Here is a 26649-nt window from a genome sequence, read left to right as displayed (position 1 = left end):
AGTCCCCGCCCTATGTCTGAAATTGAGGTACCTCTCTTAGCAATCGGTAGACAGAGCAGAAGGACCTTCTCTGATGAACAGGGGGATGTTTTTAAAGGTTGTGTAAGTAAAGGCCACCTGAGTCTGCATGTCAATAAAGTTGGATGCTTGCAGTCTGAGTGAGATTCTCCCTCTCTACTCATCCAGCAACTGCCTAGCTAATGTTTGCTGGATGATAGCTTGTTAAGGATTTCAAATAATGATATATGTAGAGTGTTATTAATTAATGTATTATTCAATTAACAATGTTAAGTATTATAGTGTTAAGTTATAGTTTTCTTATACCATACATGTTCTAGTAATCTAAGTACTATTTTCTGTACCGCTTATCTTCAAATAGTTGTATTCTGATAAATATATATATTGTTATATGGTTACAAGTCATGCTTGATTTCTATCTCTTTCTGTTTAATGTAACCATTCACTTCTAAAAATATCTGTTTTTGAAGTATCACAGCTTATGTGTTCTATCTTGATCAGAGGGCCGTATCTGTGTCCTTTCTAGAGAAGATTGTCTCCCTGGAAATTCCAATAGAGTGAACTCCTATACCAGTTGTTTTTAGGGGTAATCAGGAGAGAGTTTCCCTAAGCTGGAACCTGGCCTGAACACTGAGGCTAATAATGTCCTGGTACTTGGACACATCTCAGATGGACAGATGCTAGGTTGGACATATCCACCAAAGGATGACATCTCTGCCAGGAGAGTGCCTGAGGGGAATGCCTGAGGGGACTGGCTCAGGGCAGATCACCCACCCCACACCAAGTCTCATGCCCTTGCTGAAGTTTCCTCTGAGGATTCTCCTCCACCCCTGGAGCTGGCCACATTGTCATCAATTCTGAGGCTGTTCCCATGCACCAGGAGCAGAGTGGGACGGGGGTAATGGAAGCAGCAAACCTGGCCTGGAGGCTGGGGTCACTGATGGAGGGGAGGGACAAGGTGGGTTGAGTGGGGAGGAGCTGACATATGCTGGGTGGGGTCTTGCTGTGCTTGAGAAGAGGGAGCCAGGTCTCGGGCTCAGAAGGGGCAGGGGTGTGGCAGGCAGCTGAGATTGTCCAGTGACAGGGTGCAAATGGGAGAAGAGGAGGCAGACAAGGGCACAGCCCCACAGAGCTGCGGAGAGGCGAGGGCCCATGTGAGACCTGATAAGATAACAGCCCCTAGCTCCAGAGCTGTTGCCCACCGCCCCTCCCCACTTAGCAGAGCAAGCCGTGATTTATGGCCTGTCGCAGCAGTTTAACACAACTTGTAAACAGCAGGAACCAGCCTGATAAAGATCGCCAAAGACTGAATGGTAGCACTCCGAACTGGCTTTCAGAGAACGCTCAGCTCAGTTCCAGTGCAAGCACATGGAGCAGCTCTGCAGCAAATGGTCGTTTGCGAGCAATGCAGTCAGGGAGTGGAGATAGCCTGGGACGCCGGGCTGGGAGTCGGGGAATCGGCTGCTGCCCTGGGCTCTGCCAGACTCATTATGTGACGGTAAAAAAATCTCTTGACTGCTCTGTATCTCAGTTTCCCTGTCTGTGAAATCAGAGGTCACAGAGCTTACCCAGCGTTGATATCTATGCTAGGTGCAAAACGGTCATGATAGCGTCTGATGGGACAATAAATGTCCTGAGGGCAGAGTCACCTAGCGCCACACCCTGGTGAGGTTATTCCATGATGCTTAAACTAGGGGGACGGCGTGTCTAGCGTCTCTGTCGGGACACACCGTGCAGTGTGCGTTCTGTAACCACCAGGACAGGTTAGGCAGACGCCCTGCGGTTTGGGTTTTAGTTGTTCTTTAGAATCTACTCAGCCCAGAAGGCCCCAAAGAGTGGATTTCACCTGGGCACCTGCTGGTCCCTCCCCTCGGGGCAGGGAGCATTTCCATCAGAAAGGATCAGGGCAGGGGTCTGGCCTGGATAAGGTCCCAGCGCAGCTCCCTGCCAAAACCCCTCCCCAATCAATGGTCCCTAATAACCTGCCTCCTTCTTGCTGGAAACTTCAGCTGACCCTCGGCACACACATACACACTGCTTACTCCACTCCCACAACATACCTGCCCTCTTGCTCTCTGCCCCTCAGCACACGCACCCCACCTGGCTCCTGCTCCCCGCTTTGCGAGTCAGCCTCCTCAATCCCCCCAGGGTGCTCTTTACACAACCCTTCCTGCTGCTGCCACAGCCCCACTGATTCCTCCCCATGCATTCCCACACAGCCAGCTTTTGGCCACACCGCGAGATGTGCAGCTTCCCTTGGTCCTTTCCCTCAAGCGACCACCTGAGCACTGCCCTGGGCCAGCCACCTACGGGGCCTCGTAGGTCTGGAGCAGATCTGCAGCTCTTAACAGAGGTGCCCTTTCTCCCAGGGCAGAGCTGGCTTTTATGAGGCCAGGACCCCGGGGCTGCTCCTCTCCCCATGGTTCCCTCCTTTCCAGAAAGTGACTGCCCACCCCCACCCTGCAGCCCCTTTCTGGCTTTCTCATAACCCCACCTGTTCCTACTCCACTGGACTCTGTTCCCAATCAGGGATCACTTATCCAGCCTCAGTCCCTCAGGTGTGGCCTGTCAAGTTAATTGGCCCCTTTCAAGGCTGGAGTGGGGTGAACACCCCATCACAGGTGGGTTCTCAATACGGGGCTCTCAGGCCCTAAAACCAGACCAGCCTTGCTGGCAGGCTGTAGGTGTGCAGACATTGTGATGTGAGCTCTGTAGAAGACCAGTTTCCTGCTGCTCTGTTACCATTTTGCTAGGCCTTCCCCTAAAATTCAGTGAGACATGGAAGCTGGAGTTCCACAAAGGCAATTACAAAAAATGGAATCCTTTGTATCCATGTTGACTGATCTCCCTCCAACACCTGGCACCTCTGGCCTTCCACCCAGCATGGATCAGCTTGCAGAGATAAGTGGCCGGTCTCTAAGTGCTTGCTGCAGCCTGGTTTGTGCCGTTTAGAAGAGGTGCAGATTCTCATTTGAAACACTCAGCATGTTCTCACTTTTGGGCAGGTCGTGGTCCTTGTAGCGTTCCAAAGGAAGCTGCAGCCCTTCTGAGAGAGCCATGCTCTCAGATCTGTACAGCACATCTTGGCTTTAACATCCCCTGCTCCCTCTGTGCTCACAGCAGGACATTAACGCTGAGATCTGCTGCGGGAGAGCTTTACCCTCAACTTCCTTCACTCAGGCCCAGGGCAGCATGAGTCCTCTAAACAGTATGTGCCAATATGCTCACTCTCCCGCCGTCCAACGCGCCATCATTTCCTTTCCAGTGCACTGTATTTTCATTAACTGCTTTTATCGAAGCAATTGCTACTGATCAGGGCTTCCTTGGGCCACAGTACAACATCATGTTAGGCAGCTCCTGGAGTCTTCAGAACTCTGATGACTGTATTAAAGCAGTCTCCCACCCCTTTGAAGAAGATATTATTGCATTTTGCAGATGGGGAAAACTGAGGCACAGAAAGAGGTTAACTGACTTGCCTGAGACCACACATCAGGTCTGTGGCAGCAGCAGGGATAGAATCCAGCTCTCCTGATGCTCAAGGCTGTAGTTTACCCCTCAGGCATCCCCCTTTCCACTTTAAGTGACAGCATTAGAAGAGGAAAAGACAAATCCTACTGCTTTCAAATTCTGTTCACGAACTGTTTCTTTACAAAGATCTCAATCCCAGATAAGAATCAAAGAGAGAATGGACATCTTGAATCACGTCACATCACATCACATCACATCACGTGTAATTATTGCTCCACTGAGAAACTCCTGTTCCTGATTCTGGCCTCCTGTCAGCTTCACACTCAGGTAACAGGGCTCTGATCTGCTCTGAAGTCAGAGAAAGCAGAACAAGCAGCGGAAAGATTACAAATGGCCAGCAGGTTATATGGCAGAGCTAAAGCACAGGCTGCCAGTGGGGAGGGGACATGAGGGTGAGAGGAAGGACTTGAAAAGCCATAACCATGGACATTGTCTGCAGCACAACAGGATATTTCATTAAAAAAATCCAGCTGAATACTTAGTAGGGAGATCCTGGATTTAGGGAGGTCTCAGATCAATGAGGTTTTAAGTTAACATGTAGAGATTTACATCTGTCCCAGAGGGCCACGTTTCCTGGACTGCTAGCCCTACCACAGGGGGGAATTAGTTTTCTCCTTCATCAATGTCTGGCTAAGTTCCACAGGCATTGGCTTTTAGTATATGCTGGAGTTTTTCCATGGGAACTGCCTCCAAGATGTTTGTATTCTCTTTGTCCCCAGCCCTCAGATCAGCAGAGCACCTGGGGCTGCCCTCTGCATGTTCAGGGCGTCCTCTAGATCTGATTTAGCTAACGAAGCCTAAATCAAAGAACAGGAGAATTTGCCTCTCTCCCTAGAAGAATGCTGGGCTCACGGACCAGCTGCTATGGAGGTTCCGAATGTGGTTCCATAGTGAAAGTTGAGTTGAGTATAGCACTTAAAGCAGGAATTCAATCACTATATTACATATAAAGAACACAGCATATCCTCCCCAAACTTCACACTCTCACTCAAAAGAGCAACAATCTCAAGTCAGACCCACCCAAAAACCATGAAAATGCCCCCAAATTCTTGAGATTTAAAAAAAAAAAATCTCAGTTAATGTTGTTTAGCCAGACTTTTTAACTCTTCTCCACTCCTCTGTGTGTGTGTGATAATTTCAAGTGGAAAAGACGAATTTCAATGCACACAGATGTACACAGTGGTCTGAAGGAGATCACCCCTGACATCTACTGATGAACTGGGAGGAAAAGACTTCAGGAGCAAACCACACTGGCATAGACACACCTACTTTGCCTAAGTGATCAGCAGACCAGCCTGCTCTTCCAAAAGCATTGATTTCAGTTGTAAAATTCACTATAGTCTTGGATGCCAGGGTAACGAAATGTTGTTACCCCTAAGAAGGGGGCAGTGATGCCAAATCCAAGCGAATGGGGGTGAGACAGATATTTCTACATGGTAGCATGGACTCTGGTTAAAGAGTTCCAGAATGGCCTTTTGTAGTTAGACAGCTGCCTACGATTCTATCCTAAAACAGCCAAGCCCGGTATTAGTTTCGTGTTCCTGCAGTTGCTTGGTACCGTTCTGGACCGACACCCTCTAATGAGCAACCTAGGCCCAGTTCCCCAAAATCTAGGGTGACTGTTGGGTAATCTGATGGATGCTAAGGGTCATAGGCCTACTGCACTTATGCTAATTTACTGAAGCCAATGTCTTAGGTTCCTTGGGTTATTGCTGCTGAGTAAAATAAAAGGCTAAGCTAGATCTATGGGCTACAAGATATATACCTAAAAAGTGGCATGTAATATATCATTGGAAGACTAATACAGTAACTCACTGATCATTAATATTCTTGCCTGCTGTAAGGATCAAGGTAAGGTCAACCCACAAAGGACTTCATAGATATGTGTTGGAAATATGTTCTCAACATGTACTTGGCAAGCCATACCTAACCATGCCTACTCCAGACAAAGGCATGTGCTTCCCCCCTGCCTGAATGTGTCTCTGATGGAAACTGAGCAAGGTGTGACCAGAGATGAAAAATCAATCCCGTGTTTGTTAACCCCAGTTAAGGTGTTAAGCAGCTGCTGTATTGTCTCTTTACGGGAACAGCAAGCTTAATAACTTCTATGAGCACTTCTTTGAGGGCTGGACATTACAGAGCAGATGGTTTGGGGGTAATTCAGGACTGGGGGGTGCAGGGCTCACCCTGTATAAGGAAACTGGATGGTGGAAGCCAAGGTGGGACCTGCAGGTGTGTATGGATGGCTGATGGTGTCAGGGCTCTGAGCAGAGCAGCATAGCATGGAAGGCACCCAGCATTACAGGGCTGGTGATGACACAACCCTGTACTGGTCTGGGTTGAATCCCAAAATGTCACAAAGGGGCATTTGCCCATTGAACTTTCACACCACGGGGACACTGTCCAAAATTCTGTGGTGGCAGGCATGTTACTTATTGTTACTTTACTATTGCTTGCTTACTTCTGAGCCATTGTTGTGGTGCTTTTCCAGATTAACGCCAGGTTTCCTTCTGCTCTCAATAAAAGTTCCTTTTGGTCATACACGGATTCGGTGCTCGCAAGTGGGAAAGTCGTGGGGGTGTTGATTTTTCCCAGACTTCAAGGGAGGGCGAGGGTCAATGCAGCAGTAGCTCTTTGCCCATTCCTCCCGCCCCCCCCAATCTCTTGCTGCCCTGGGACCTTCCCTCTTCCCCAGACCCAGCTGGATCTCTTGCCTGACTCCCCATTCCTGTCGCCCCAGCCCTCTGCTCCTTGCATGGGAATGAAAGCAGGACTGTGGCATGGGCTGCCCTGTTTTCTGTGGGACACAAGCTCTCACCCAGAGCTCTGACAGCATGGTCCAAACCAGCCGTATAAGCATGCATCACAGGAGCTATTCACATCAGTGCCAGAGTTCCCGCTGCAGGCAACCAAAATCCCGTGACTCGGGATTAACTCAGGAGAGTTGGTGACATGGCTCACTGTCTGGGCACGGAACCAAGTCTGAAATTTACAAGTAAAGCCGTTCACAAGATTAGGAATTACAGAGTATAAAGTGGGTCCTTTCAGAAATTTAGCTCCTAGTGTCGGACTTTTCCTGTCCCTAATAATAATAAGAATGCGGAGGGGTCCAGGAGGGGCAGAGGCCGTTTGGGGTGGGGGGAAAGGGGGGACGAGGTTGCCAACACTGTATTTTAAAAATAAGAGACTGTTTTCTTAGCACACCCACTCCACCCCTTCTCCTGATCATAATTAATAACAGTGTTAAGCAGGACTCACCCACACTCACCAGGGGTATTTCTTGCTGCTCTTTGCAGCACTCAGCAACGCCAGATCTTGTTATACAGAGATGAAGCAATAAGTGACGTCCCTTGTAACAAGGAACTGTTGGCAACCCGCCCGGGGTGGGGTCTGTGCAGGGCAGAGGCCATTTTGGGGAGGTGAGGTGAGGGGTCGTGCCAGACAGAGGCCACTGTCTTGATCAAACCTGGCCTTGCAAGAATCCCGGTTTAGAGACTCAAATCTTCCAAGCACAGGAGAGACCTTGGGCCCTGCCTCACAGCACATCGTTCACCTCCTCCCACCCGCTGCAGGGAAATCACAAGCCAGGCTCAGGACAACGATCCAGTTGCACAGTGAGCGGTGGGCTTGGGGACACCCCAGACACACCCGAAAGAGATTGCCAGCGGGCGGACACTCAGTGCTTCTGCACCATCAGGTGTGTGCGTTTGCACCCCCCAAATTCCTGGCCATGCGGAACATCTTGCCATTGTAACATGAGCAGGCAGATAACCTCACATTTGCTGCTGACTTCTTCGCCCAGCAGCAAAGGGAGCAGAGCAGGCAAAGAGGGCAGTGGGGTCGAGAACTGCACATCCATACTGGACAAATGAGCCCTTGTTCTGTCCTCGTTACAGTCGGAGCTCTGGCTGTTACCACCAGAGGGCGCAGAAGTGATTTAACTTTTTCAGTGGGGGCCTGGCTGGAGAGAGACGAATGGGAGCTCTCTGGTTTTTTATTGTTTTGGTTTTTTTCAGGTTTTTACAAAAGCTTTATTCATCCTGATTATCCATTTGTCGCCTTTAAAACTTCTGGAACCGCTTCTTGGTGCCAGCAGCCTTTGTGACCTTGAGGACATTGAATCGGACTGTCTTGCTGAGGGGACGGCATTCCCCCACAGTAACAATATCCCCAATCTGGACATCCCTGAAGCAGGGGGAGAGGTGCACAGACATGTTCTTGTGGCATTTCTCAAAACGGTTGTACTTGCGGATATAGTGCAAGTAATCCCTGCGGATGACGATGGTACGCTGCATCTTCATCTTGGTAACCAGACCTGACAGGATACGACCACGAAGGTCTGCAAATCCTGTGTCTTTACGCAGACTGACCCCAGCCCTGTCCGGTAAAGAGCCTGTACCACTCACTGCTTCTCAGCCTCGCTGTCCTTCATGTCATGCAGGAGACTGAGACACATAAATCACCTAGAGCAGCAGCCGTGTGAAATCTAGTGAGGACACGACTTCTGTGTGTGTGAATTCAGCGCTCCTTCTTCCACTGACAGCTACAGAGAATGGCATTCACTTCCCATAGGACAGAAACGCCCTGCACTGCCTCAGCGCTGGCATCTCCAGAGTGGAAGGAGACAGTAGTTCAATCTTTAAGCTCATTAAACCCTTGGCTTCTCAGCTGAGACTGCTAATCAGAGAGACAAATTGCTCCCGTGGTGGAGTTGGTTGGAACAGTTTCAATGAAGCGTGTTTTTGTTGGAAAATGCCGTTTCTTGAAACTGAAAACTTTTGCAGAGACGTATCGATTTCAAGGACATTTTTGATGGAAGCTTCCTGAGACTCATAGACTGTAAGGTCAGAAGGGACCAATATGATCAGCTAGTCTGCCCTCCTGCACAACGCAGGCCACAGAACCTCACCCGCCCACTCCTATAATAGATGCCTGACCAATGACTGAGTTATTAAAGTCCTCAAATCATGGTTTAAAGACTGGAAGGTGCAACGAATCCACCAGCAAGTGGTTCGAAAACCTGAACTTTTCATTCTGAAAATGGACATTTCAACACAATTCCATTCTGCAAAAGCTCTAGAAAGGTCTTGATTTCAATCCACATTAGAACAAATACCAATTCCAAAGCCTTGAAAATCTTCGCTAAATGGAATAGCAGCACCAGCTTGTGTCACAGAAGCCACCTAACTGGCATCAGCTGGCGGCAACTTTTACTCACTGCCCACCTGGGCTCAGTCTAAGGACCTGATCTTGAAAGTCACCCACCCAACAGACTCCTTCATGTGGAGAGGAATGATAGGTTGGCCTGGATTCTATTACCAATGGAGATACAAAGCAATTTTCGATCACACCTAAAATAAAGTCTCTACAATTCGAATGTAGTTTGCAGTGACAGCTATTGTGAATGATTGCTGCATACGTATACTGAGAGAGTTAAAAATTCTGTAAGCAGTATGTGGGTGTCAATCTCTCACCAAGACAGGTGTAAATCAGGAGTAACTCAGCAGCAGTCAATAAGCCTGACCCTCCTCTGCCTTGCCCCTTTTATTGCATCATTTGTACCTGCACAAAGTCAGTGGAAAACTCTACTAAACTGATCAGCCAGTGTTTTGCCTGGGAGCCTTGTGCTAGTCCATTAGGAATGCAAAGTAATTCAATGAGCTATTGAAACCAAGGTTAGTTTGCTATGATTTGCAAGGTCATGTTAATCATTATTTACTAAAGGGCCTCATCTATCATTGCTCCTGTAGCCTGCACTCACTGCACACCCTAGGGTCTCCTGGTTGGCTGGCTGGCATGCAGCCTGCCTGCCAGGTTTCCAGGGAAAACTTCCTCAAAATCAACACATTCCCCTAACCCCTGGGTGTGTCCCCCCAGTCCTCCTCCTAAACATCCAGAAGCTCCCCAGCAGGATTAGAACATCAGAGGCAAATCGGCCAATCACCTGATTGTAGTGGGTTTTCTGCCTTGGTCATCCTTTTCCCTGGCTGCTGCCCATTTGCTGCTTGACAGACAAGCAGAGAAATGCTGCTCAGCCGAGTGCCAGGACTCACTTTGGCCAGCCCGCGAGTGTTAGAAGCTGGCCACGCACCCCACTGTACAGTCACCTGTCTGTTCTGAGTAGACCCAACCTCTGGGTCCTACATGCTGCCAAGCCAGCTGGATCTGACCTGAGGTTAGCCACTGTTTCTAACCCTGGGTCTATAGGGCACGCACCCAGGCTCAGACTTCTTGTCTGAGGCCCTTCTTAGACTGTGGGGCACTGTTCCCCATCCACCCTAGGCCCTGACTTCATTGTCTGAGACCTCCAATCCCTCTAGTTGTCTGCACACACTTCCCCAGAGCGCCACCTAAGCTGTGGTCTCTCTGGGCTTCTAGTTTAACCCCTTCAGGGACAAGGTGGTTGGAAAGCAAGGAACACAGGGTTAGCAAAGGAATTTCTTAACTACAGTGACTTGGCACTCGAGTTACAGATCTCTGAAAATAACCAATAATCCTGAGATGCTGTCTCCCAAATTTCAACCCACCCCTTCTGGGAGTCTGAGATTTATCAGATTTTCAGGCTGCACAGTGTCCCTCATGCCCTCCGTCTCCTGCACGTTCTGCTTCCAGGCGGTAATGTGCAGCCTCAAGCACAGAGGAGACGCCCTCTCTTAAGCAGAGACTCTGTCTTTTTGTCAATCCTCCACTGAGACGTTCCCCGCCCTTGCCCCAGCCATGCGGCGCCCCTGTGGACTGTTACATTAATTTAGATTAAATATATGGGCCCAAAGAGTCAAAGGTGTTAACATAGCCCTGTCACAATCTGACATGAAACACTGCTAAAAGAGGTCTGGGGTTTGATATACAGAGACCTCGGTCTGCTTCGTACCATGGCAAACACACCATGAAAGAGCCATTTCACCTTTTGCTAAAGATACAGAAAAGAAGGGAAACCACTTAAAGCATTTGAAAATGAAAGTATTAAACCAGACTTTCATTTTACCAACATCCCTTTTTCCGGATCAAGTTTTTAGAAGGAACCCTTCCACCCCCACCCCCCTTGTTTGATAGTCTCTTCGATGGTATCAGAGATGGTAATAGCTGTCCTTTTGGGGGAAAGGAGATGAACTTAGTAGAGATCGGCGGAAGCTGCAGTTGCTGTTTTTGCTAAATTCCGATCCCAGTTCCTAAGAAGAGAAAACAAGATGAACACAAACCAAAGGGGAGAGAAAAGACCAGCAAAGAGAGAAAATGCAGCTCCTGTCTCTGGTGTTGACGTTCCCATGCAACCTGACTGCTGGAAAAACAAATGGTCTTATCAGCCACTCTGAGACCTGGAAACTTGTGCTGGCCTCAGGCTGTTTATGACATTGGCTTTCTGGTCACAGGCTCATAGACCAGGCTCTCATTAGACAGAAGGAAAGAGGTGAGAGCTAGGAGAGAGAAGAAATAAGGTGGGGAAGGAAAAGGACACATGGGGAGGGGGCAGACAACATCTCCTAACCCAGGTGCTGGTTATGGTTCAGCCAGAGCCAGTGGAGGTGGTGTCGGGTCCCTCACTCAGGCGCAGTCTGCTCAAAATCTCTCAGGATCAGGATGATGAAGGCCCAGGGTGAAATGGGATGGGGCAGCCATGGGGGTGAAGCTTGCTCCAATCGCCAGTTTTTCTTCCAAAGTCTCTCTTTTTAAGGACCTTTGTGACAGGGCGCACCTGGTCTTTTGGCTCCCTACCAGAGCTCGCGGTCCTACTTCACCCACCCCAGGAAGCCATGCAGGGAAAGGAAATGAGCAGCAAAGATGGGTCCTCATGACTATCTAGAGAGGTTTCCTGGAAGCAGCCAATCAGAGCCCAGCTGACTCAAATAAAAGGAGCTGCAGGGTCCTTAGCAGGTCAGTCCATGGCTGGGGCTGGGGGAGCCCCGGCCCCAGCCCCAGGAACTCGAGGGATAGCCAGAGCTGGTTTCCAGTTGCATTTTGCATTGCTCAGTTTGTAGGGAGATAGAGGACCTAAGAACCTTAACCCTGAGCTAAGGGTGAAGCTAAAGGGGCCAGGTGGGAAGAGGCCCAGGGAAGAAGCAGCAATGAACTGAAACTGAGCAGTGTACATCTGCTGTGTATACAGTCCTTGGGCTGTAGTAGTGTAGGACGGAGTAGTGGGCAGGCCCGGGTTCCCCTACCGGCCACAGTGACAAACCCAAAAGAGAGACAAGGCTTGTTTGGGAGCCTGAACCATGGGCTGAATTTAAAGGGCCCAGAGCCGGGGATGAAAATCCTAGTGAGAGCAAAGAAACTGTTCATTTATTGGACTCTTTACTACCCCAGAAGGGGTTCATATGGACGTTGACTCCTCTGGAGGGCCAAGCCACACAAGACTTGCCAAGGTTGCAGGGGGCACCAAGGGCAAGAAAAGGACTGCAGTACCACAGCCAGCTGCTAGGAGGCGTTCAAGAGTGTGTGCCCCCACCACAGCCCCAAAAGGGAGTGATGGGTGGAATAGCCCATCACCTCATTATTGCGTCCACCAGCTAGACCTAAATTCCAGCTCAGTAATTTTGGTCCATTGATTTCCAGTCCCACACTTTTCTTGAGTATCAGCCATGATCTTCACACAGTTCTTGAGTTAGATCCGGAGGCCTTTTTGTTTGCACCAACACAGCCTGTCTGCCTCGCCTTTGCATCTTTTCCCAACCACATTTGTTGTTACAGGTTATGGGCACATCTCATGAACTTACACTCTGCTTTTACAGCTGAGCTCACCCTGAGGGTAAATTTGCAGGGCGTAGAAAAACCACTGTTCTGTGGAGATGGGCCAGCAGCTGAGCAATGATCACCACAGTCTGGCTGGCTCTTGGTGATGGTGCCAACCACCTCTCCGGGCCAGGGTGCTGCCTGGAATGCAGTACAATAAGCTACCTTCTGGGAAATTTAGATTTGTGTTCAACACATAATACAAAACGGAGTTCGTAAACTGACCCAGATCCACCCCGCTCTGTCACAACTACAGTAGCATGTCTGAAAACATTGGGGAAACATAGAGTTGATTTTTATCATGAATGGTTTGTCAAAACTTTGTACCAGAAAGGGATACTTTTCCTAGGCATAATTTACTAATAATAACCCTTCTCCTGTCTAAACAGTTCCAATCAGGAAGAAGAAACAATACCAGCTGACCAATAACATGCCACGGATAATCACTGGTAAAGCGCAAATAGTCAAAGCAAGCAGTTTGTATGTAGGCCATAGGCTGAAAAATATTCACCTTACTATTAGACCAGCGCTTGCAAAAGCTGAGTTACTGCGATGAAAAGCAGGATTTTGGAAATCAGCAACGATTCACTAGCTAGGGCTGGTTTGAGAGGGAGGAGGGGAAATTCACACACCTTTTTGCAAAATGTATTTTCTAGTTTTAGTTAAAATTTTGATTTCAAAGTTTCCAGCTAGCTCTAGCTAAATTCACAGGGCCATGCCCTCAGCTGGGTAAATTCATATGCTCATTCACTCCAACTGAGGCTGTACTCTGTTCATTTAAAATATTATTCATTACGGTTTGCCTAGCGCTGCCTATTTTCCTGTCTGCAGCATTGAATGGTTCCTTGAAATGTGTGTTAACTACTTATGCTAAACAATCTGTTCCACCTCGCATTTAGCGTGGCACTCTAAGTACATTTCCCAGACCTGAAGAAGAGCTCTGTGTAAGCTCAAAAGCTGGTCTCTCTCATCAGAAGTTGGTCCAATAAAAGATGTTACCTTGCCCACCTTGTCTCTCTAAAGTCTTCCTGCTGAGAAGACAAAAATGAATTGCAAATAAATGACCTTATTCTTAATACCAAACACATCCAATCTGAGTCTAAATCACTCTAATTCAACCCAAGTGCCTGCACAACAGGTCTTTGCCTCCCTGAACTAGCTGCTACAACACTCCACTGAAACGCATGACACCTGCAACAGGAATGGAACAAGAAACAGCCATATGGGGCAAGTGCAGTTCTCGGCCCTAATGCTCCGCAACGGCTTTGTCAGTGTTTCACCTTTTATAAGTGTTTACAGCAATTGCAAGGCAGACCGTGGCCAGCTACGATGCAGTTTGAATGAACAAAAGAGGACAAATCTCCAACAGATGCAGAGTGGGAGGCGATTTTTTTTTAATTGTGTAGTGGGTTTCTGAGTTTCAAGAGGCCAGGAAAGAACACTTTCTCCTGTTCTGGACTGCTGCGTCCAGAATGTCAGCTCTTCCTTACGGCAGGTCTTTAATTAGCGGAACTTTAATTATTGCTGTTGCTACATCCAGCTTGACTCTCAAATCCCAGGCTGAGTTTTCAGGCGTGGCAGTTAGAAAAATGTAACCCGATCTGACGCAGGGCCCGATTCTCCACTGTCTCGCACATTATTTAGTCACTAGTTGGTGTAAATCGCTACCGGAGCAGAGCAGCAGCCTCTTGCACGCACTTTGCACTGCTATATCTAACTACATAAGGTGCAGGGCAGGGGGAAATCAGGCCTGAGGTGTGGAAATCACTGAGGGACAGTAACCATCAATCCCACACAGGTTTCACACAGTCATTTCTCAGAGTAGAGCTGCATTTGAAGGCAGGTTTAGTTGGGGGAGTATTAGAGATGGGCCTGAACCAAAGTCCTACATCCAAACACCTCCACTTAGGAGAGGGTTTACAACTGTATCTGGACTTCATCTCTAGCCCCTCTCTGTAAGGAGCCATGCCATCATTCAGATCCCAGCAGCCAGCAAAGACTGGATCATCTTGGCACTAACTTCGCAGCCCATCTCTAGCACTTCCCACCCCTCTCTTGGGTGACTTCCCCCCTCCCTCAATCTTCGGACCACTTCTGAACACTCTCCAAACTGCTTCTTCAGCTTATTAAACCTACAGTGACCTCTTAAATGTACTAAACATCAATGTGCCAGCACAGCTACATAAATAAAGCAGGCCCATGCAGTGAGACTATAGAAAATCCTGAGGTCAGGATGAGTTTCCCATGGAGGGATGGCTGTTTGCCAAACACCCACAATTCCCTCGGCACACGTCTGGGCATAGATTGCCTAAGATTTCAGGTTAATTGAACCTTCCTCCATCCCAGGCAGATAGCAGGCTATAGCCTAGACTTGCAGTGGGTGTGAGAAGTGCTGATTACATGCTGTAGGAGGATCCAGCATCAAACTGCACAGGTCGGGAAGGAAGAGGAGCAGTGGCTAGGAGGACCCAGTGGGAGGCAATATCATGATCAGGTGAAATTCAGACAGATGGGCAAGGATTTGTCAATGCTGCATGGAGCACAAGGTGGGCGCAGGCAGCTCTGAAGATGCTGCCCATGGGCAGTTGGTATTAAAGGCGGGGGAAGGCAGACTAGACTACTAGAATGGCAGAAGTTTTTATGCTCCACGCAGGTTCCCCTCAGCCGCCAGGGAGCTTGCCTGCATGGAGCACATAAAGTTTGGCACGCAGGCAGCGTGAGACTGCCGCCGGCTTCTGACTTCTCTTCTCTGGTCTCCGATTCAATTTCACTTTACTCTCTGCCTGATGCTGCCTGCCTGGCTGGGCTCGGGCAGTGCTACAGTCTGAATCTGCTCTCAGCCTGCCCCCCCGAATCTGAGTTGACTCTACTGCTTGCCAGACCAGTTCCTCTTCTGCTCCCTGTCCCCCCTCCCCGCTGCATGCCTCTTCCCCCCTCGCTCCCTGTAGCCTATAGGACTAGCCTGCTTGCTTGCATATATTAAGTATTGTTGCTTTATTCTAATAGAGTCATAGATTCATATTAAGGTATTATAGCTGTAATGCAAGGTACCTTACAGGCCACATCCTGTATGAAAGCTAAGGCAGTTAGCATATATATGTTCGGGATCTTTGATTCAGATACATAATGATGAGTTAAAGGATAAGACATATATGGCCATAACCTTTACCCTAGATAAGTCAGAAGGTATCAAGACAGGGGGGCTGTCTCAGGTTATGCCCTCAATAAACTTCACAGATACACCACAAAACCCACAAAAGGGCCAGAAATAACAAAGGTGAGATAAGCGAACCATCTGGAAAGGATATGGATATGTCATTAATACGCACGAACCTGCCAGCCTATAGAATAAGTGTACCCTGATAATTTGGGGGTGAAGAATCCAAGTTTGGACTTAGAAAGAGGACCCATATCGTTCAGGGTATAAGAAGGGGCAAACCATGTTACTTGGAGCAATCATCAGCTACTTCTTCTCGAAACTTCTTTTAGTTATTGTGTTAAGCTCTTTTGTTCTTCATTTATACTATATTTACTTGTAGTGACAGTCTTAGCCTTATAGCTCTTACCTCTCAAGCAGTGCCTAGCTTTCCACCCCTCTACTCAAGAGTTGAGGAACCAAACCTCTCTCTCAACCAGGTCATCAGGGAACGGTGTGAGTATATTAATCCAAAGCATACCATATCTCACATGTGTTTTTAGAATAAAAGACTGTAATCCTATCCATCATCCATTTGATTACTCATTTTCTTTTAATCAGTCATTTATCTATCATTTTATGTTATCTTAATAAAAGCTAATACAATTATACAGATTCGGTAATCAGTGTGAACATTCCTGTCGTGCACCTCGGGGTCCCCTATAAAACTCTTCTGGAGCCTGACTCCGGGACAAGAACCTCATTATCTTCTGATCAGAGCAACTGGTGAGCCTATAACCCCGGTCAAATTACTAAATACCCAAAAATCAGGAACACCCCCTAGCCCGGTCAGTAATCAATTAGGAGTCTCTTCAAAAACACTCATTTGTTTTCCAGGTAAGGAAAATGGGAAGGTAAAATGTAAGGGAAGAAGCAGCATGGCTTGGTGTTGAAAGCAAAGCTAGGAATGTGCGGGTTTGGGGTTTTATAATGGCCTCTTGTCACAAACCTGCAATGTGACATTGGACCACCAGTCGTGTAAGGCTTGATCTCAAGGGGAGTTTTTCCATTGATTTAAAAAGGCAGCAGATATAGGGGACATAATCAGCCTGTGCCTCAGTTTCTCTATCCAAAAAAAAAAAGGGGGGGGATCATACTTGCCTGCTCAGAGGAATATTGTGTAGCTTAATTCGTTGTTTTTGGTTAGGTGCTTTGAGGTCATCAGATGGAAAGTGCTTTAGAAATGCTAAGTGTTTTCACAATTGACCTTTCGTTCAGATGCAGTCCTCCTGGATCACAGGAGATTGGGATTGTATGCGACTCCTCCTCTCGCTGATGCTGGAGCAAATTGCCAGAACAGGAGTGTGTGAGTGGGAGGTGAGAGAGTTAGACAAGACAAGAAGCCACCAGGCCAGGCTTCTGCTCTGTGCGGAGGTTGGGCTGTTCCCTCCCCTGTCTTCCAAGCCACTGCAGGGCTGGCCTAGAGCCCTGGAATTGGATCATTCAATGTGTGGTAGGGGCACCACTATGCTACCAGTCCTCAGGGCCAGGGCCAGGGCCAGCTACGCAGGGCAGGGGAGCTGAGCAATAAATGGCCAGGAGGAACAGATCCTCTCCACCTGGCCCGGAGCCCTTCTGAGTGCTCCCATGAGATAAGTGGCAGGCTGGTGGCAATTAAGGACACCTGGGGGCAGCGAATGCTTTTCCCCCCCATGTGTTTTTTTTTTTTTTGTTCAAGTGGTGGGGGGGAGCTCTCAGCTCATGAGGGAGAGTGGTGGGGCCTCGGGGGAAAGGGTGTGTGGAGAGGAGGGGGCCAAGTGGGGCACTGCACATGTGGCAAGGGGGATGAGGGCATGTGAAAGGGAGGGAAGGTGTTTTTTGAGCCTGCCTGGTGCAACATGGCATTGGCTGCTGTTTTTCAGACTAGTGGGGGGCTGGGTGGAGCAGCAACTGGGGACGCAACACAGCTGGGGTTGCATTGGGTGACAGGTCTTTTGGGACCCGTACAGTGGGCAGAGTGCGGGTGAGGGCAACAATTTGTTTTGGGGCGTGCTCAGCCCTGGGAGGGTGCCTGGGGTTTGCCAGTACGGGGGGCAGAAAGAGCACGTGAGATGGGGGAGGGGAGGGCTTGCACAGACCCCTGCCCTCTGGTGTGGGAGGAGGGGGGGGCTGCAACAGCTCACAAGCCAGAGCAGTACCACAGCAGGAAGGTGTGAGAGCATTTGGCATCGGCTTGGGGCAGAGGGAGCCAGCCAGGTCCTTCTGCTGCGTTATGGAGCCTTCTCTCTCCTCCTAGCTCACCCCTTCTTGTGTGGCTGTCTGCACCCCTCCTTCCTCCTGCACAATCTTCCTGCGTCTCTGCCAAGCTCCCTGGGGGTCTGCTTAATGCACCCCTGTCCCCTACCAATGTCCGGGTCTGTTTGGTAACTTCCCACTGGCCCCTTCTCTGCCAGGGAGGGAGGAACAGGCTGAGGCATCTTAGGACAGCCAGCTCCCATCCCACATGCACCCAGGCACCTTCAGCAGCACTGAACCCTACAAGACGGCAGTTCCCTAGGGGTGTTTGCTGGGGTCTATCCCAGGAGTGGCTGGCCAGAAGCGCTCCTTCACTAGGTCAGGGACCGATTACTTGCAGGAGGCTGTGCGTGGGCTGAGCCAGGAGTGGGTGGTTCACACAGCAAAGCGGGGTAAGCCAGGGCCCAGGAGTGAGGAATTGGAGGTGACACAGCTACACACCAGTCCAGACTGCACACTGGACCACAGGTACACGGGCACAGGGGTGGAAGAAATAGCCCGGCGGTAGCCAACCAGAGTCTGCCTGCGTCAGAGCCTGAGCACCAGTCAGCGAGTTGTGGCTGGAGCACTGCTGACCCGCTGGTGGGACATCCCGCCACTACTAGGGCCCTGGGCTGGGATGCAGTGGAGTTGTGTGGGCCTGAGTCCCCCTCCCTCCTCACCACCCACACCCCTGGACCTGCAAAACCTCAATAGGCTGTAGCCGGTACACTTTCCCTTCCCCACCCTGCCTGTGGGTCCGGGGCAATAGACTTTGCTCACCCTGCATAAGGCTAGAGAATGCTCACTTTGCCTGCCCCAGCCTACCTGAGGGTCGGGGCCACGGAGTGCTCGCTCGCCCGCCCCGCCTCAGGGTTGAGGCCCAGGGCTTTGGGGATCACCCAGCTAAGCCAAAGAGGCCCAGAAACTGCTAATTTCCCCCCTCCAGCTGAAGCCTCCCCGCAGGATGTAGTGGCGGGGAGGTGCGGCCTCCCTCGGAGATTGACAACAAGGGAAGGCCGCCATCCCTTGCCCATGCCAGGGACCATTCATAGTCCCCTGAAGGGTGTCTGGAGTGTGCAGTGGTGGCCTAGGGCACTAGGGGAGCTGGCCTGGCATGGGCGAGCAGAGAACTGCCCTCTCCAAGCTTTCCCTTCCCTTGGTGGATCTGTTAACCCACACACACCGACACCCTCCCATGTGCCTCCTCCCTCACACCTCAATATGTACACAACAACCATGCACACAGCCTTAGCACATACCCCCTCCATCATTCCTGCACACGCAACCGTCCCACATACTCCCTCCCTCACACCTGCACACACACACACCCCCTCACACCCACACAACAGCCACACACATACTGTCCTAGCATGTACTCCCTCCATCACCTCTGCACACCCACATGCTCACACCCACACAACAGCCACATACACAGGCCTACCACGTGTCCACTCCCTCATCCCTGCACACCCACAACAAACACCCACACAGCCCTAGCATGTACCCCCCTCCCTCTCATACACAACACTCCCCCCACCCCATTTTTCTTGCCATAGGCCAGCCATAATAGCGCCCTCTCTCCTGCTCCCCATGAGTCGGGACAGCAGGGGGCTGAGGGCATGCCCAGCACCCATACAGACACACTGGGGTTAGAGAGGCCAATTACCTATAACAGAGCATCTGGGGGTTAGACTATGAAGTGTGTGTGCGCTGACGGCTTCCCAACTCCTGCCTGCCCCGGAGTGACTCTCCCCCACAGGTGGGGATCGGGGAGAGGGTGTGTTTACGTGCCAGGCAGTCTGAAGGGGCAGTGCTATGCCCAGCGGGCTCGGCAGCTGGACAGCAAGTTCCCACACTAGGAGGGAAGTGCCAGATAGGTCTGTGCCCTGAGAGTTTGCCAAGGGACCCCGAGACTGGGGCAGCGACTGGCCTCCATCCAGGCTCATGGAGCTTGAAACACCCAGGGATCCATTGCGCAGGGGGGTTGCGTTCCCCTCACAGCAGCCCTAGTGCATGGCCAGGAAGGAACGGCTCGCTAGGATCTGTGACCGCATGTAGCATTAAGGATGCTGTGATGGCGTGTCAACCCCACAGAAAGCCTGAAGGGGAGAATTAGGCCAATGAATTGCCCAATAATAGGCTGCCCCAGGTGGCAAGCCAGGGGGTTCTGAGACATAATTTGCTGATGAAGTCCAGCTGGGGGAGAAGCTGGGCTGGGCTTATAAAGCCAGGAAGCTGGCAGTAGAGAGGGGCTGCAGGGAAGTAGGCTGTAGTCACTCCTGGGGAGTAGGAGCTATAGAGAATAGCCTCCCTGGGAGGAATAAGAAGTTTGAGCTGATGCACTCACAGAGAGGTGGAAACCAGAAGCAGTGGGAAGGAGTCTAGGGAACCAGACCCTGAGGGAAGCAGATCACAGTTGCCAGGTGTAAGGTCCCTAGACTGAAGCTTGGAGGAGTGGGTGGGCCTGGGTTCCCCTATTGGCCATGGGGGGAAGTAGCCCTATTAAGATAGTGTTGGAAAAGATGGCCTGAGACTGGTTGTGCTGAAGGACTTTGTGTAACCCCTGGAGGGGAAATCACATAGCGACCCGGCCGGAGGGTTGAGTCATGAAAAAGAGGCTGTCATTCCTGGAGCAAGAGAAGCAGTGGGGTGAGACAGGATGGGTGAAGACTCTGCCAGAGGCAGGCACAACACCTGGCAATCTAATCCCCAGGATGGCCAGGAAGAGGTGCCACCAGCGGTGAGTGCACCCTGTCACAGATGCTAACTGTGGATATTCTGGTTCTCCATATAAATGTCCCCTCCCCCTTTGAATCTTGCTGAGTTCTTGGCCTCAATGACTTCCTGTGGCAATGAGTTCCACAGGCTAATTAGGCATTGTGTGAAAATGTATTTCCTGATAAGAGGAGGGCTCCCGGCTCAGCTATACCCCCTTCCCCAGGCTTCTGGCCTAAGTGCCTCTTTGTCTTCCAGGGCTCCCCTGAGGTTTCCAGAAAGTCCTGTAGGCGGTAGCAACCTCAGCCTATAAGCTGGGCCTGCCTGAGACCTGCCAGGCTGCTGTTTAGGAGGGGCTTCCCAACACCCACCAAATCCACATGCTTTGGAGAAGAAGAAACAACTAGAGACAGATGACCAGCAGGCAGGGCCTACGCATTGCCGTGCTATCAGCATAGCACACTGAAAGGAAGGTGCCCCTGCAACTTGGATTTGCACAGGCCCACTGATGGGGCTCTCCGCTGGGATCATTTGCCCTCGCTCCATTCAGCCCAGCGGAGCTGTGCCCACTGGCCCTGCCAGGGATCAGGCCTGGCTGCTGAGAGAGGCTGTCCATGACACTAACTCCTGGCAGCTTTTCCCAGCATGGTTTGGTGGCTGTTGAATGGCCATACAGGGTTCTGATGGACTCTGGCTCTGGGCACAGCTGGCTCTCTGCTGAGGCAACCGCCTCTCTCTGGGACCGGGGCAGTGAGGAGTTACATGGTCTGTGCTGCCAGCAGGGTACTTGGGGGGGAGACTTGTCTTCCTTTGCGTTCAGCTGTCTCTCCCTACATAAATTCGCTAGTGGCAGGGATCCCTCCCACACCCCATGCGAAGGGAAGGAGCTGTGATGAACCATGGGGCACAGCTTCAAAAATGCCTAGCGGGGGTAGGAGCCTGCACACCATTGCCTTTCAGTAGACTTTGTGCTCCTAAATCCTCTGGGTGATTTGAAAAAACTCCCCCGTCGAGTCCCTATTCTGAAAACCTCCCCAAAGGCTGCTATGTCGAGCAGAACAGGATTGAAGGGAGAGGCCACTGGCCGCTTGCCTGTCTGTGTCCAGAGAGCAATTGGATGGAGGCTTTTCTGGGGATTTCCTGCCGTTCCAGTCCTCTCATGTGGTTAACCAAGCATCAGGGAAGGCCAGAAAAAGGGAAAGGCCCAGCACTGTCAGGGTTGGGCAGGAGACTGGCAGTGTGAGAGACATCCACAAATCCTCCATACGCCACTCCACCATTCCCGGGCAATTCCTTACCAGCCCCAGGAACAAGACCCCCTCCCACTGCCGGTTCTTAGCATCCCACAGGCAGATTGGCATGACAGTTGCACACAGAGGCCCCAGGAAGAGATCAGGGTGCCGTTGTGCCAGGCGCTGTACGCACCCAGAGCGACAGACTGCCCCGAAGAGCTTACACCCAGGAGATCAGCACCCTCCAGCTGTCCCCAGAGAAACGTGTCCTGGAGTCCTCCCAGTGCAGCAGGACACAGCAATGCCTCTTCGCCTGGGCCCTGAGGAGGAAACCATCTGAGGGGATGAGTTAATACAAAGCCTTTTCAACAGGCCTCCCGATTACCCTGCTTTGGTCCCGGGGTTGAGCACTGCGCCACTTCCAGTGTGTCGGATCAGTAGCCCCGCGGGCGGTCGGCTGACAATCGAGGCCCTTTGTGAGCAATGCCTTGATCCCCTCCACGACGGAGCCGGCAGGCGCGGTGGAATGTCCCCCCAGAGCCGGCAATGTGTGGAGGGGCAGCCGCACGGGCTGAGCATCTCAAGCACGTTAATTGCATGCTTTCCTGTTAGAAACCCCTATTGATTCATTTTCATCCCAGAGCTGGAAACCTGCCTGCCCCCGCCAAGGCCATTTCTCTGCAGCGACTCCTCATCAGCCAGGAAAGTTTTCTCCTGCCTTGATCATCTCCCTGCCGACGGCAGGCTGCACTGTAATGACACAGAGCAGCCTTGCTATGACGCCCTCCCGGCATGTCGGCACTGGTCGCTGGGTCTGTGCCGGGTCCCTGGAAAGTGACCTGGGCAGAGCTAAGCTCTGCCCCGAGGGACGTGGTGTGGCCGACACAGCCCCGGTGTTGCACTGGCTGGGGTGGTGGATAACCCACAGCAATCCCTCCCATTGTGTCTACGCTGACTGAAGCACTACAGTGGCTCTGGGCCCCCCGCTTTGAAGTGCTGCCTTGTAGCAGAGTCCTGGTGTGTCCCCAGCCATGCCCTGGTCCCTGCCTGGGAGCAGGGGATCATGTGCTCAGCCCCAGCTCCTTAATGTGAGCATCATTTGTGCTCCCGGGTCCCCTCCGCTCTGGACTGTGTGGGGTGGAGCTGTAGGCGGAGGCCTACCCTGCAGGGGCTGATCTTGCTGTGGGCTGGGAAAGCAGGGGAAGCAGCGAGTGCCCCGCTAGACAGAGGCTCAGCGCGCACACACCCCTCACGCTGCCATTCGGCTGGGCCCAAGGGTAGCTTCAGGCCAAGCTGGAAGAACAGTCCAGTCTCTTGCTGGCTGGGAGGGTGTGACAAGTTCCCTTGGGCCCAATCCACAGAGGACGTGAGTCTGTGACCACCCCAGCTAGGGAACCTGTCTCCGTAGCTCAGGCTGTCACCATGCCTGCTTTCAGCTCAGGGAGCCCCGCTCAGTTCCTGGGGTGTCAGCTGAGTGGGCGGCCGTCGCCCCTGCCCACGGCAGCAGCACTAGGCATTTGTCTGAGGACAGGCCGGGCACCGCAGGTTCTCCACGTTCTGTTTTGAGGAGTCGTGATGGCGCCAGCTCTGATCTAGGAGACGTATGTGGCTGGCTGTGCTGCACAGAGCCGTAGGCAGCGGTGGCTCCCAGGACATGGGAGCCTAGGACATTCTGGCCTGGCCCGTGTTGCCAGCTTGTGGGATTGCATCGTGATGGCTGCTGGTTTTCTTCATGGCTGGGTTCTTGGAAGCACGTGAATGGCAGAGATTCAGCTGCTGTTTTTTTAAAAGGGGTGTCTCCGGCCTTTGGCGTCACGAAGGAAAGCTTGAAAAGTGACCCCAAAACTAGACAGCAAATAAAAAGACCAACATTTTTTTTAACTCTCATGGATTTCAGCAGTCTGGTGTTGATTCTTGAAGCTCTGGGATTGGCAATGCTGGGTCAAAGGGCACAAGAGGTCAGCTGGGTATTTCCCGCCTCCAGCCAGGCAGGGAATGCTGAAATACTGTGATGGTTTCTCTTCTCAGTGCAGATCTCCAGATGCAGGCACAGACCCTTGGAGACGTCGTGCTCCTTAGTGTAAACCTCCATGGAGAAGTAGTCAGAAAATGGAACTGCTGCCTGGCAGGAAATTCCCACTATTCCACATTTGTTTTTGGCCCACAAAGTTGAAATTTTGGCTGGTTGGGGTTTTTGTTTGTTTGTTTGTTTGAGGTTTTTCTAGTTTTGGTTTTTTGCAGAACAGAAATTCTGACAAACTTTGAGAAATATTGAAATGAGTGATGCAAAGTGTTTTAAAACGATTCTAATGTTTTGACTTTATTGAAATGCTTTGGGCAGGGAGTGTTGAAACAGTATAAATTCATATGAACTATAATAAAGCAGAAGATATTAATTGAAATATAATAATTAAATACTGTCCTATAAAAGATTCAACCAGCTGAAAAAGTTTACATGAAATGAAATAAAAGTCCAAGTGCAATACTCCATTTTAGTTTCAAAATTTTCTGTTGCAAAACTTGTCAAAATTGACACTCCCCAAAACCTTTTTGATTTCCACCTAACAGCATTTAACTGTTCTGGGGAGAATTTTCCTCCCAGGAGCCACTGCAGCCTGGCCATGGTGCTGCCCCTCTCTGGGCTGGTGACTGTTGTGGCTGAGATTACCTAATGGCATGTCAGGGAGTCAGGAGCGCATCGCATTCAAGTGGGATGTGAGCATCCGACTCCCTTAGGCATCTGGGGAAATGAGAGCCTGAAAAATACCTGCTCCTGTGCAAAGGCACCCGGCACTGAGACCTGGCCCCCGTCCTCGGGGATGGAGCATTACTGCCTGCACTGCAGGCTGAGCTTTGCTGTCTCCAAGCAACATGGACAATCAGCCTCCTTGGAAAATCTCGTCCCAGTGCTGTGCTTCCCTGCAGTGTGGTGTGGGCAAGGAGCCCCAGTGCTCCACACGCCACAGTTTGCAGAAGCGACTGAAGCTGGTAATGGTGGAAGCCATGTTTCCATTGGCACCCAGCTTGTTTCGGTGGAGTCCCCCTGCAACGATTAACCCAGGCCCTCGAAATTCCCACTTCCCTAGCCAGCAGCAGGGGAGATGCGGAGATGGCCCCCTGCTCCCACGGGTCCTGCGCACCGGACTTGGCATTTTCAGGGGGCTACCCGTCCCTTGCCCAGGTTAGCCCCCTGAAAATGCCAAGGTCAGGGCAGGCTGCAAACAGACAGCAGATTCTCCCAGCACTGGTGGGTGGCACTGAAGCCAGACTTCCCAACCAGCCACAAACTGCACTTCTGAATCCCCACAGAAGCCAGTATACAAATGCACACAGCCCCCTTTACTGCATTTCAGCTTCTGGCTCCCAAATCAGCACTAGGGCCAGTAAAGAGACCAGTTATATAAACTGTATGCCCTTTACTACAAAGGTTCCCTCTGACCCCAAAGGGTCAGCCACAGTACCAGATCAATATAAGGTTGGATTTTACCCAAAATACCACGCTGGCAGCCAATCCTTTAGTAACTAAAACTAAAGGTTTATTATAAAAAGAAAGAAATAAACCATAAGAGAAATGTTAAAGAATTAAAGCCATCAGATACATATAAATGATTTGAAAGTCCAGTATACATGAGGTTTCTAAGAGAATTGTGGAGTTGCAGGCTTGTACAGTTCCTCTGGTATACTTCCAGTACCTGGATGGATCTGAGTCCTTCGGCTCAGTTGCAAGTGAATTGATCCAGAGGCAGGTATGTGTCTGTAGCTGAACAGGGACAAAATGGTTTCTGTGGCTTGGCCTTATATACCTTCTGGCCCTAGCCACGTTGCCTGTGGAGTTTTACAGGAATCAAGAGTAACATGATCTGGAGTCCAGAGTCACATGGGCAAATCCTGGTGACTCACTAGGTGATGCTGCTTGTGGAATTTCACAGGAACCAAAATGGATTCCAGAGTCACATGAGCAGGTTCTGATGACTCTTTGATGATGCTGGCTTCTCCCTCTGGGCCCCTTGCACCTGGGAATGTCCTAAGGGGCCTTTAAGCAGGCTTTTGTTCTGCAGCCATCCTGTCTGGAGTGTGTCCCAGGCAGCACAATTTGAAATACAGATATCTCAAATATGTCCATAACTTCCATTTCCCATATAACACATGAACATAAACATCATCATCTTACTTAGCACATTATAGCCTTGCTAACAATACCTGACATGGCATATCTCACATGAATTGTTATGATTTTGACATGTTGATGTCAAACAATATAACAAATGCCCCTGCCTCCCATCTAACCAGCGTGACACCCCCAACGCAAGACTGGTGTAGGAGGGAGTAATCAGAGCTCCTGAATACACCTCATGGGCCCCCCTTATCCAGCCAGCATGACTGTGATGATAATGCAAATTTTTAGACTCATGTTAAAAAAAAAAACCATCAGATTAAATTATTTTTCTGGCAACTGGCAAATCCATAAAAAAGACAACCAGGTTGGTCCAATATGGGCCAGGTGTGACCGCAGTGCAGCTCCTTGGGATCCAGCCCCATGGTGCAGGCTGAGCAGCAGCTGGTGTGCTGAATGTATCCACAATGCCTGGCACTCCCCTGCACCCAGTGTCCACAGAGCCTGGCTCCCCCACTAGCGCCCATGGGGACAGCCCTTCCCAAAGCCTCTCCCTCGTGCTTGCATCAGGGAAGAGCCAAAAGCAGCTGCCCAGGCCTGGCGTGAGTCTTGTCCGTAGCAGCAATGCTGCTTGGGTGTGAGCTGGTTTGAACAGACCTGGGAGACCCATTTTCAGCCTGGGTGGGGCCCCTTGGGAAACAAGGGCTGGCACCATCTAAGACAAGCAGCAGAGGGTTTTGGAGCTGGGTTCTGCTCCTGCCTCTGCCTGCGCAATCTGTGCCCCCTTCAGCCGGCGTCTTTCAGGGCGGGGCTCGTCTCTCATGGGGTGTGTGCAGCGCCTGGCACAACCTAGGTGCTGCTGCAATGCATGCTTTCAGCCACGCTTCCAGCTCAGGCAC

At 50.8% G+C, this 26649-nt stretch overlaps 1 long non-coding RNA gene across 1 annotated transcript; it reads left to right on the top strand.

Annotated features, from left to right (window-relative positions):
- Positions 1-19960: 19960 nt before the first annotated feature.
- Positions 19961-21540, top strand: LOC137147092 (uncharacterized). The gene is made up of 2 exons (XR_010918148.1): positions 19961-20429; positions 20663-21540. It is a non-coding gene; the product is annotated as an uncharacterized lncRNA (long non-coding RNA).
- Positions 21541-26649: the final 5109 nt, after the last annotated feature.

This window comes from Emydura macquarii, unplaced genomic scaffold (assembly GCF_026122565.2).
Source record: "Emydura macquarii macquarii isolate MOO-44397 ecotype Brisbane River unplaced genomic scaffold, CSIRO-AGI_Emac_v2 contig_67, whole genome shotgun sequence".
NCBI classification, from domain to species: domain Eukaryota; kingdom Metazoa; phylum Chordata; order Testudines; family Chelidae; genus Emydura; species Emydura macquarii.
The sequence above is the reverse complement of the archived record's forward strand: the minus strand, read 5'-3'. Positions and strand labels throughout refer to the sequence as shown.